Here is a 6,012-nt window from a genome sequence, read left to right as displayed (position 1 = left end):
GGAGGTCAGATCCAAGGAAGTTTAATAGACAGGAGTGGAAGTGAGCCTAGTATGAAAGAAGCCAATTTGGTTAATCTCCGTTTCCACTCCCCGCGCAGCCGTCATTGCCATACACTAAAAACAAAGCAAGCAAACCTATGAGCTGCTGCATCCACGTTGTCGTTCTTTATTGTTGGTCCATCCATCTGTAACAAGTCTAAAGCTGTTTCAGTTGGATAGGCAGTACCTTAAAAGGTGGAGGAGAAAATAAATAAAAACTGAATATCACTAAAACAGTCTCACAAATTATTGTAGCTTGTAGAAACAGCAATTTATAAACTCTGTAGTTTGTTCTAATTTTTCTTCACTGTGCTTCTATACAATGCAGACAGCCAGATTTCAGTGAGGATATCTTGTTTCCTGATTTATATATATCCTATATAATAAAACTCACCCTCAACGTTCTGAGGACACTGACGTCACTGTCAGGTCCACCGGGCACTTCCGGTTCGAAGCCTTCGTGGTGGTGACCGTGAAGCCACCGAAAACACTGTGTTGGGGCCCCACCCTCGCGTCAAACATGATGACGTCGAGGGCGGAGCTGCAGATTGAAGGTGGTGCCCAGGTCTGCAACAAAGGCGGACGAACGCCGACGAGGTGAGTAGGGATGGGGGGGGAGGTCCAGAAGGAAACAATGCTAGCGCTCGTTTCATTGCCGCAAGAAACGGGCATGTTTTACTAGTATATATATATATATCACACATTATCCCAAGCAAAGTCAGGTTCAATGTGGCTTACATTTTAAAATAACAAAAAATACTGTGACTCAATGTAATAGCACACCCATTCATTAAACAAAGAGGAAAAAGACTTCAAACAACTGTAACCAAAAATGGTATGTGAAACTGAACCACAAATTCAGCTGATCAATGTGCACACAGTTAAAAAAGTCAAGTTCACTTTTCAAAACAAAAAACAGTCTTAACAGTAAAATCATGCAAAATTAAATCACCATGAGCACTTATCTTAAGTAGTGCGATGTATCGGTTCCCAGTCGTAGGATAAATGAATGACAGTGTTCAAGCCTCTCATAGACTTGTTACCGTAAAGTCTATGATATCTTGGAGTATAACCTTGGCACACCAATGACACCTGAAGTCTCTAATATTTTTCTGAAGTCTCTTTTATTTGAATAAATCACAGATAATTTACTCACAGTCAGATGTTCAGAAGTATTGCTCCAGGGCACAGAGACTCCGTAATCCTTAGAGCTGTTTCAGTGGTTGGAGGTGGAGATCTGAAGAGAGGTAACTTTATTGCAGGTGAGAAATAGTTAAGCAGATAGAAGTGGTTGAAAGCTGGGTGACTGAAATATGCAATATCTCATTAGGGAGGAGAGATTTTCAAGGTAATAAACCAAGTTCATTGCAGGGAGTTTCAGCAGGACAGGGCTGCCTGAAGCAAGATGGTGAATGCCTCATGTCTGAAGGGACAAAGAGGCCAGGAAGCCTTACACAGGCTCAGGGAGGAGCAGGTAAAGACGAATGGGGACAGAGCCTGCCATCGGGTAGCAAGGGGTGGTCCTAGAGGACGGCTCTCGATTGGAGGAAAAGGTCATACCTGGCTGACCTCTCAGGACAGAGATAGTAAGACTGACCAGGAAATGATAGCAAGTAGACATAGGAGCCAAGCTTGGCTGAGAGAGAAAAGAGGTCTGGGCAGCCTCACAACCATTGGTAACCGTTCTTATACAGACAGACAAGTGTGGTTGCATTGCCTGTGAACTACATTACACACAATGCCTTGCTCACTTATCTTTGCAGAGGAAACTGCAGCAGTGAAAGTCCTTAGAAATGAGAATAACAGTAAAAGCATTACACACATTTTAGAATCACATTATAAACTTGTGCAAGGCTGTCAGAGGACAGAAGAGACAGTGAGGTCCCGATGGGCCGATTTCACTTCAGCTTCCTCTGGAGACTTTCACTGTGCCCCAGTTCTGTGAACGAAAAAAACATTGACTGAAAAGTGCTCAAAATAATCCTCAAAAACAAAACACAAGTGCGCTCGTAAAGAAATAACTCAAACATACTGTCAGGGAAATTTACATAGCAAGACAGCCAGCAAGTAAAGAAACCAATATGGCACACACCATTTAAAAGGACGCCAAATGTCAAACCACCAATCAGAGCTGAAGACGTCAACACATTGCTTGTTGATTATAGAAATGCAGCCCAATGTAATGTAGAATTCAGTCCAATGGGTTCCAACGTGTTTACTCTAAAAATCCAACGTTGTGCCAGTTGTAATAATCTTTTTTCAAATCACATCGACAGGATTAGTAAAATCAGTGCATTCTACAGTCATACTGCAAAACTAACAAGTCCCACATTTGGAATGACCACCTGTGCCAACAGAAATATGCCTGATCAAATCAGCTGCACACAAGATCTCTTTCAGATTTTGGTCTCTGGAGAAGACGATCCACAAATGATGACTGTGAAATACATTGTGAGACTGGACAATGTCCCAGTTCTTCCAAATTATAGTTTATTTTGACCAATGATTACTTTTTTAACTGTGTGCACATTGATCAGCTGATTTTGCGGTCTGTTTTACCAGCCATTTTTGGCCACAGTTGTATGAGGTCTTTTTCCTCCCTGCTTAATGAATTGGTGTGCTATTACATTGATTCACAGTATTTTTTTAGTGGTTTTCACATTATTTGATTCAGTTAATCTGATCTGTGTACTTTGTGTACACAGAATAATAGAATTCAGTTATATCATGGGAACAAATAGATGGATATGACTGAAACATTTAACAAAGTTGAGATTAGCTTATGTAATAGAAATTAATTTTAAAGATTGTTTTTCAACTCTGCTTTGACCAACAAGTGCATTCGTGAGCTGTATTTTTTATTAGAAGTAATTCTGTTTCAATGAAAATGATTTGGTATGTAGAAGAAGATAAGACACAGCTCTAATTAATTTGGTTTGTAAAGGGAGAGGTGGAGCCTGTTTTGAGTTCAGACTGCACCTGAACTGAGAAACATGTGACCACATTCCCACAGTATGGCTTGTTTACCAAAACAGAGAAATTCTCAAGCATTCTGTAATTTTACTTAGCTCTGAACATGAGTTCTAAGCCTAATATAAAAAGGGGGCCTTTTGCAGTGAAGCTGGAAGCTCATCTATGGGTGGATGCATCACATAGAACCAGACTCCTGGTCAGACTCTGGCTTCGCTGAAAAAGGGGCTTCTTTCAGCTGATGTAAGGACCAGTGATGGATGTATGTATAAAGATTGTTTATTGCTTATTTTCCTGGTCTAGAAACTCCTAGCATTGCTTGGATATAGGGACCAGTGATGTAATGATTGTTTGTAGATAGGTATTAATGTTTCTTTTTAGTTATGTAGCTAATCATTGTGTGTATAGCTTAATCATTGTATATTTTACAACCTCTAATAAAAGTCTCATTTACCTAATACGAATCCAAAAGAATCCACTGTAATTACTGAGTAGTCTGTGTCAGTAAAGCAGGCTGTAAAACCAGGTCAGAACAGCATATATATACAACTGGGCATTTAAAAGTTTGTCCTTTAATGATACAACAAGTTAAAAAATCATAGCCATAAGTATAGGCAGGTATTCAAAGATTATCACATGCACACACCAGAACAGACATGCATCACATTGCAAAAGCAGTGCTTTTTTTGTGCCGGTACGTGCCGGTACAGCGTACCAGCACCTTTTTTCCTGAGGTCCCGCTCGCAATTCTCCTCTCACCTGCCCTGCCCTCCATGCCAGCATTTCTCTCGCCCCTGCCCTGCCCTGCATACCCAGCATGTCCTCTCTCTCACCCCTGCTCACCTCTCTCCAAGTTGCGGCGATTCCGGTGAACCGTGCGGTCCGGAAGTGAAAGCAGCAGCGCTGCTCACTGGCTGGCAGGCGCAGGTTCCTCTCCTCTCGCGTTGCTTCCCTCTCAGCGCGTCCCACCCTCGTAGGCAGGACACGCTGAGAGGGAAGCGACGCAAGAGGAGAGAAACCTGCCTGCCAGCCAGTGAGCAGCGCTGCTGCTTTCACTTCCGGACCTGATGGTTCACCGGAATCGCCGCGACTTGGAGAGGGGTGAGCAGGGGAGAGAGAGAGGACATGCTGGGTATGCAGGGCAGGGGTGAGAGAATTGCTGGCATGCAGGGCAGGTGAGAGGAGAATCGCTGGACATGGAGGAGAGGGCAGGGGGAGAGGAGAATTGCTGGGCATGGGCAGGGGAGAGAGCAGAATCACTGGACATGGGCAGGGGGGAGAGGGGACATGCTGGCCATGGGCAGGGGAGAGAGGAGAATTGCTGGGCATGGATGAGGGGATGGCAGGGGAGGGAGGCGATGTGCTGGGCTTGGAGGGCAGGGGAGGGGAGAGAGAATTGCTGAACATGGGCAGGGGAGAGAGCAGAATCACTGGACATGGGCAGGGGAGGGCAGGGGAGAGAGGAGAATCACTGGGCATGGGTGGCTGGAGGAGGCAAAGGGAGAGGAGGGTTGCTGGACATGGGTGAATGGAGGAGAGGGCGGGGAGAGAGAAGAAATGCTGGACATGGAGGAGAGGGCAGGGGAGAGGAGACATGCTGGTCATGGGCAGGGGAGAGAGGAGAATTGCTTGGCATGGATGAAGGGAGGGCAGAGGAATGAGGGGAGGGAGGCGACATGCTGGGCATGGAGGGCAGGGGAAGGGAGAGAGAATTGCTGGACATGAAGGGGAGGGCAGGGAGAGGAGACATGCCGGACATGGGCAGGGGAGAGAGGAGAACCGCTGGACATGGGTGGCTGGGGGGGGCAGGAGAGCGAGGAGAATCACTGGGCATGGGTGGCTGGAGGTGAGGGCAGGGGGAGAGGAGGGTTGCTGGACATGGGTGGATGGAGGAGAGGGCAGGAAGAGAGAAGAAATGCTGGACATGGATGGAGGGAAGGGGAGGGAAAAGTGAGGAAGGAGATGAGATGAAGGAAAAGGAGGAGAAAAACTGCACATGGATGAAGAAAATAGGCAGAAGCTGGATCCACTGGACAGTCAAGTCTGTGGAGGACCCAGCTTTTACTTACGGATGTAGGGCAAGAAATGAAGAAGAAAGGAAGAAAGTAAAGAAATAAATGGAAAGGAAGCCCTGGAAACGGAGTTAAGAGGTTAGATAGCAGCAGAATCGGATACTGGGCCAGCATGATCAGAAAAACAGTCACCAGACAACAAAGGTAGAAAAAATCATTTTATTTTCATTTTAGTGTCTGAAATATGTCCAATTTGAGACTTTACATCTGCTGTCTTATTTTGCACTGGGAATAGTGGACCTGTAGCAGCTTACAGAAATTTATAATGAATAAAAATCACAATGATGTCTGTTTATATGCGCCATGGCTGGTATAAGGGGTGTGGCTAATGTGGGCGTGGTTATAATAGGGGTGGGGCCATGTGTGGTGACCCCGCCCACAATGAGTACCGGCACCTTTTTTTCTACAAAAAAAGCACTGTGCAAAAGTAAGCAGCAACTTCTACAGAGTATCCAAATTTTAATTTTGATTTCCTTATTTTCATCTTCCAAAATTCCAGATAGCAGATGAACAGATCAGCAGGACCCAAAGCACTCCAAAACAAGTATAGTCAGAAACAACACAGTTTAAACCTAATTGTTCAACCACCCTTAGGATTCACCTTTGGGTTTAAAAAGCAAACCATATGTATGTAAGGCCTGGATAAACAAATTAAAACAATCAATGTTTAAAGCAAATATCCATATATAATACGTGGTAGAAATAATGAACAATGATGGAATATTCACATAGCAAACAGCCAGAGCCAACAGATGTATTTTCCACTGAACATAGTGTGCTAAACTGGATAACTCTGGACTTCTGCATGAAGGTAACTCTGTCCTCATTATTCAATATCTGCCTTTTAAATGATAGTAATAAAAATATCAAGTGCATTTTTATAATATACTTCCGCAATCCACAAATCAAAAGGAGCAAGTTCCCGCATGCC

Source organism: Microcaecilia unicolor, chromosome 9 (genome assembly GCF_901765095.1).
Source record: "Microcaecilia unicolor chromosome 9, aMicUni1.1, whole genome shotgun sequence".
In the NCBI taxonomy this organism is placed as follows: Eukaryota; Metazoa; Chordata; class Amphibia; order Gymnophiona; family Siphonopidae; genus Microcaecilia; species Microcaecilia unicolor.
The sequence above is the reverse complement of the archived record's forward strand: the minus strand, read 5'-3'. Positions refer to the sequence as shown.